At 35.2% G+C, this 7,387-nt stretch overlaps 1 pseudogene; it reads left to right on the forward strand.

The window, feature by feature from the left end:
- The first annotated feature begins 332 nt into the window (after positions 1-332).
- LOC132095917 (sphingomyelin synthase-related protein 1-like) lies at positions 333-4,120 on the forward strand (annotated as a pseudogene).
- The last annotated feature ends 3,267 nt before the right edge of the window (positions 4,121-7,387 follow it).

Consider the following 7,387-nt stretch of genomic DNA (forward strand, 5'->3'; position numbering starts at 1 on the left):
AAGCTCTGTGTAGTTAGGTTGATTTTTGGTGTTTACATCACAAAAAGCTAGATAGACTGCGACAGAATGGAACAGAAAGCAGGGGAACTGTTTTATTTCCCATGCAAAAATAAGATCCATCACAATTTTAATTAAATTTAATTTAATTTGATTAGATATTTACTAAACCACTGCTAATATTCTAAAAGTCCAATAAATAAATCAAAACTTACTAGATGACCCGCTCTTAGTACAGAGTCAGAATTTTTTATTCTATATAAATTCCTTAATCTTTATCTGTGTGTTTTTACATTTACCTGTGTAAATGTGTAATATTGTTTGTTTCTGCGAGTATGCCTGGCTCCAGGTACATGGGTGTGGAGGGCTGGAGCAGTATAAAGCATGTCGCTGGATGGCTTAGAGATGAGGGGTTTTGTGGATCTCTTGTGCTCTAAGCACCAATTGGATGGTGCCAGTCTGCTTTGTCTTACATAAACTGACCTGCGGTCTCCTCCACTGGAACTTAAAAATGCTGGGTGATATCAAGAGATTGATGCTATATGTGCAGAGGCTACAGAGACAACACACAACCCTCACGCAGTCAGGTTTGGACATACACGCTAGAGGTATAGACCGTTCAACTCTAATGGCTTTGCAGAGCGAAGGTCAGGAGACCACCAGCACTATAATGAGGTAACTACAATTGGTGGGGAACATAGTTACTCGAACGGCAAGTGTAAACAGTATTGTGGTCAGCTGGACCCAGAGTATTGGAAGACTGCACTCAGCGCACTCTATGCCATGCTGGTGTGTGGAGTGACATCATTCGTCCCAGTGTTAGTGCACGAGAGAGGTCCTGACATGAGGACATACCCGCCACTACCAGACATATTTCTAGAGAGGTGAGTTATATCTGGATGGGTGGAGTTTTTTTTAAGTGAATTTTAGGATATTTTAATTAAATTACACTGTACTGTATATATAAAAATGAATATATGGACAACTTTTTACATAATTATATTTAACTATGCATTGAAGTTTATGCTGGAGTTTTCCCCACTTCACTCACTCTCCCCGACTTGGATGCAAAAAATTGGCCAGCGAAGCAACAATTCTGCTTTCCAGTGGCGCGATCGCGTTCAACATCCTCTCACTCCTTACGAGTCGCTTCACAGAAGGAGTCTTCACCTAAGGCACCCTCTCGCAAGGATTGGGGTCCTAGAGCTTATCCAATAGCTCACCAGTGACAACAAAAAAGGCTAGACCTGAGTTCGACGCCAAAGTCCTCTCGTCCTCAAGCCCAAGGGCCTGGCAAAGGATTATATACACTTCAGGATTATATACAATGAAACGCAGTGACTTTGACACATGCACTTCCCAGGCTTACGGATGCCGCAAGCTTTCCATGCTCAGAAATTCTAACACATGTGGAGACATTACAGCCACAGGCGGAGGTTTTGAGGCCATTAACATTTTTCGGGCCACGTGGGAACGCTTGCCCAGCATTCCACAATGGGTGTTATGCACAATTCATCACAGATTAACCATTCAGCCCACCTCATTTTCACTGTGTTCTTTCCACTATTGTGAGTTCAGAAGAAACCGCAGAGCTGCGACAAGAGATGCATGGAAAGGGGCTATAGAGGAAGTAGCCCCTCTCCGATGGAGTCAGGTTTTTACAACCGTTATTTTGTTGTGCCCAAAAAAGATGGCGGTTTATGAACAATACTGGATTTACGCCGTTTGCAATCTAAAGTGTGTTTTGTTCCCCTCTTTCATGTCATGCCTTCGCCACTTCAAAGCAAGCAGCTCAGTTACGTCAGTTTGTGCCTCCGACTTTTGGCAGCAGCGTCCCCTGTAATCCATGTTGGCTTACTTCACATGCATCTATTTCAATGGTGGGTGAAAAGCCAAAGGATTTTACCCTGTTGTTTTCTGCATCAAACGATTTCGAGGTGTGTTATGACGACAAAGAATTGGATGTCAGCCAAATTCCTTCAGAATGGAGTCTGACTGGGTCTGTCCAACCACCCCTTTGAATTTATGTTTCACTTTCCATAATCCGTGATTGACAGACGAGCATCTTGGTGCCAGGGATTTAAAACTTTACCAAGACTCAAGCTGACACAGGCAGAGACTGGATTTTTTTCGAACAGCTAGGGTACAAGTGATTTCAAAACATTTCAGTCGGTGTATATATATCGTGAATATATTATTTACCAGATATAAGATGCATTTTGTTATGAGTCAAGTGCTTCTTTGTAGTACTATGGTGATATCTCTTCAGCGCACAGCGCGAGCAGGTCAAACTACAATGAAGAATATTAATAATTATGACTGGGACTGTTATATAGATATTATTATAATGAGAAGACCATTATACTAAAACGCTATGAATTTTTAGAGTTTAGCTGCCGTGTTTCTGCACATTGTTTCATGAAGAACGCGTCCACAAAAGGAGTTCGCATTCAGAGCCCCACAGATATGTTCAGGTGCATTCGGGCCCTTTTTGCAAATAGCCTATAAGTCTTAAAATTAACGTTATGTTGTATAAATAACGAAGCATATTCTATATAATGGGTTGAATCCCATTGATTAAAAACTTGCTATCAAATGCGTCACTCTACTGGTCATCTTCAGCGTGCGCAGCTCAAAACAGAAATGCAGAACATTAACTGCTAACGTTTTAGGCTGATGCTTTAATGTTATAATGAGAGCACTATTGTAAAAAATGTTAATTGTTATGGTTTCATAGACGTTAAGTGTTAGCTATCTGTTCATCAAAACATAAAACACTATTTACCCCATTTATATCTTCAAAATGTTCATTACACATTTCCCCTGTGTGTTAACATCAGTAATTATGTTAGTCGAATGTCTGACTTCACTCTTGTTAATGTATTTTTCCCTGCCCCCAAACATATTATTCGACTATCAGTCGAATATCGGCAAGATTCGAAAATTCTGATTCGACTATGAAAATCCTTAGTGGGGGACAGCCCTACTGTGCTGTCACAAAGCAACGCATGTCCCATTGGCTGGTGGAGGCTATATCCTTAGCCTACGAGGTGCGCAGACTCACTTCACCCTTAAGAATTCAAGTACGTTCAGGTACGTCAGGCATGATGGTATAGGGTTCCCATATGGTGACGTCACCGCAGCATCGAAGTGACCTATGAAAAGGAAAATCTGGGTTACATATGTAACCATGGTTCCCTGAATAGGTCCCTGCGGTTCGGGCCGTTCCGTACCTTGATGATTTCCTTCGATAATGAAATCTGAGCGAAATAGCATGCGCAGCACGCAGTTATACTATGCATATGCATGCATATTATTTATTATTATTTATTATTTATTTAGTTTATTATTTGTATTTAAAAATACTAAATAAATTGCAATATTATCACTATTATACATCTATTTTTTATAGTTATATTTGATGGCTCACACTATGTGCTATTATAATAAAATATTCATTCACTCTTTGTAAATATTTTACTGATGTAGTGAACATTTTGAATTTGCAACATTAGTCAAAATTATGGTTCAAACCAAGACAAAATTTTCTATACTTTTAAAATGCTGCAAAATATTGAGATATTTTTGTATATTAAATGCACATCCAACTTTGTTTGTTTTTGTTCACAATTCAGTTAAATGAGAAGTATATTTTAATAACTGTTTTTCCTCAGTAATCTCTTGTGGCTTGGGAGTGTTAATATCAAGAATTGTAACTCTTGTTGTTTATGTGCCAGTGTTCCCAGAAATCCTTAGGCCTTCACCATGGCTGAAGCATGTGCAGTGGGGTCGAGTTCCATATGTAATGCTGGTGTTGTTGATCCACAAACACAGCTAAACACACAGACAAAGAGTCAAAATGCATCCCAGTACTTTTTAAAACATTTTAATATGTTTACTGTGGTCTCAGGACTATGTTAATGTGTAGTTATAATATTATCAGCGACAATGCAGTAATTTTCAGAAATTGCTGGTACTTATGAAAATGCTTTATTATCTTGTAGATGTGTTGAATTTTAAATGTTATTTGAAGATAATTTTATGTTTGTATATATTATTACTGTTACATATTGCTCACTGTGGACCCATGATCAGTTTCTTTTGGCAGCTCCTTGGCATTTGATTTTAACTATAAAACATATAAAACAAAAGTTATTAGATTATTAGACTAAATAAAAACTATTCATTTCAGGATTATTTGTAATCAGCTTTTTAAGATAGACAATATCAATACGAAATATGTATTTTAAGATTTTTCTCATTGTTTTGAAGAATAAATTACTATAATTTATTGTATAAAAAACAGTAAAACAGTAATATTGTGAAATACTTGTATAATTTAATGTAGTATTTATTATACTTATTTATATTCATCTCTTCACAAGAATTCCAACTCAAACAATGTACTCTTAATTTGAACTGCAAGGTACAAAGAAAGTCATTGTCTGTGTACAGTATTGATATGTACAAACAATCCTTGATCATTTCAACTTCCTCTAATAATGTCATTTGCTAGCAACCACACCCTAGGTTCATTTGACTAGTACACCTTCAATAAACACACACACTGTGTGACTAGAGATTAAATTATTTAACTTTCCAACCTGATTTGACTGATAAGTTTTCAACATTGACTTCAACACTTTAATATTGTTTCATTTTGGTGCAAGTAATCATTATATAAGAGCACAAGTAGACACAGTTATCAACAGTTTTCCCTTTTCCATTAATTTTATACTGCCCCTTTTTGCTTGACTTTAGAGGGTCAGTGTGATATAAGACCTGAAAACTCTGAACCCTGTGAGCAATATTGTAGATGTTGATGCAGAATGCACGCAAGTAGTATCACATGAAGATATTAATAATTATGAATATTTAACATTAACATAAAAAATATTACTATTTAGTCATTTATATAAGTTCTAAATGAGTCAGTTTTTCGATTTATTAATTTAATACTTATTTACATATGATTCTTACACATTCATTATTTAAAGATTAGTTCATATAGTTATGCAAAATATGTTACTATTCTTTACAAAAATAAATTATTTTTGAGTGTATTGGCTTAATTATGTATATAGAGATAGCAAAAATGCTCTTTATAATTATTTTATGATTTATGGTAGTCTCCTGTAGTGCCGAGTGCTGCATTAAAAAAAAACATGTGTTATCTGTCGGCAACATAACAGACCATCTGCAAGGTAGCCAAAATTATCCAAAGCTTTTTATTTCTGAAATAAGTTTTTACTAAACAATTTTGATTAAAGAAATATATTTATTTTGCATATTAACATTTTAATTAATACATTTCATGTTTATAAATGAAATAGACATAATACTATCTTAAAAGGATAAACTGCAGCTGTTAGATCAAAATGATCAAGTAAAATATAATTTTTGTAAGCTCTCTGTCTAATGTTCCTTGTTTTAAATAATCATTGTAAATTATCTCAAATAACAATATTTTTATTTTACAGTGTTTAAATGGTCCCGTGTGTGCATGCATGGTTTATTTAGGTTGTGTCAACTTTGATGGAGTAATCCTTGACTTAATCTCTGAATGGGAGAATGACTGTTACAACTGTCTATGTACAATGTGTGGCATTAGATGCTGTAACAAGTAAGTTTAACACTAGTTAGACTTAATTTATTTAGTGTTTTCATGACCAGTCAGTTTACAAAGCTTGCTTATATACATGATCTTGTCTGTGTGTGTGTGTGTGTGTGTGTGTGTGTGTGTGTGTGTGTGTGTGTGTGTGTGTGTGTGTGTGTGTGTGTGTGTGTGCTCTTGTTTTGTGACATATTAGGACACAACATGTATAATGACTTGGGTATGACACGGGTATTACAAGGAGAGGGTGACTTATGAGGACATAACCCATGTCCCCGTTTTTCAAAACTCTGATAAATCATAATTTTTTTTAGAAAGTAAAAATGAACAAAGTTTCCTGTGAGGGTTAAGGTTAGGTGTAGGGTTGGTGAAGGGCGATAGAATATACAGTTTCTACAGTATAAAAACCATTACGCCTATGGGATGTCCCCACTTTTCACAAAAACAAACGTGTGTGTGTGTATAGGATCCCAACAGCAACAGAGCATCCAAATAAATGTGAGATGGTTGTTAACAAAACAACCTGCTCCTTTACCCTATAGCACTTGTTTTCCAGACCACAGCAAACCATACAAGACATATAATAAGTTTTTCATTGGGTAAGAAACATTACAAATAATTAATCCACTTAAATTGTGGTTTGATTTATGTTTGTGTGTGAAAGGGTGTGGAACAGAATTTAAAGCGCCAACACTGTCCCATCAGAAAATACAATCACTCCTAAAATCTTTTATGATTTCTTTGATTCATTGGATTGGACCAGGGAGCACACAAAGAACCATTAAATGTAAAATCCCGTTTTACAGTTTTACAGTAAATCTAAAGAAAAAATATAATAATCAAAAGCTAATTTAACTGCAGCTTTTTAACTAATTACACATTCACACAAACACACTTTTGCCATTTTATTTATAAAAAATAAAATAGTGAGAGAATTGACAGGAATGTTGTTATGATAAGTAAAAATTTTTAGAGTATTTAGCTCCTATATCAGACTTATAGAATATCGGTCATGTTATGCAAAAATATTCATGTTGGTTTAAGACAGATTAAGTTATTTTGTAGCAAGGAAAACATGGATAATTAAGGACCAGTATTTAAAATGTTGCAAATATATTTGAAATGTAAAAGTTACCAGTAATGCCGTGTGCACTTCTGTATAATGCGCATAATCTGATTGAACAGAAACATGTCATGTCTTATTATTTGTAGTGTCGCCTAAAATTAGAATCTACTAATTAATTTGCATTCATCACTCATAAGAATATTTACCCAAGAGAAATTTGAATAGAAGCTTTATTTGAATTTCAATTATCAAATGAAAGTTCAAATATACCTAATTTCTCCACTGACCCCACCAATGTAAATTATTTAGATGTACAGTTATATAGTTTTTCACCCAGCACAGAAGTAACAATTAAATAGAACAATTGCAGCAGAACATTCGAAGGGTTGCTGCTCACTGGTTGGAGGATAAGTATTTCAGTCACATATGTTTATTTAGAAGTAGTGTATATATTGTAACATTTGAAGAGCATTCCTAAAGTGTCTGTCGGTGTTTGACTGAACAGTCTTTTTGTATTGCTCACCACATCTCACCACAACATGGTACTGTACAATTTTTATCCTATGGCTTGATTATGGGGTCTCTTTCACATCTTTTCAAACTTTTCATAAGATTCTGTATCTTCAGATAGTGAATATTGTGAACAAATTGTCTTCTCTAATACAGTGCAATGCAATTTTTTCTGCATATATAGAATTAACTTCCATGGG

The sequence above is a fragment of the Carassius carassius genome, chromosome 20 (genome assembly GCF_963082965.1).
Source record: "Carassius carassius chromosome 20, fCarCar2.1, whole genome shotgun sequence".
Classification (NCBI taxonomy): domain Eukaryota; kingdom Metazoa; phylum Chordata; class Actinopteri; order Cypriniformes; family Cyprinidae; genus Carassius; species Carassius carassius.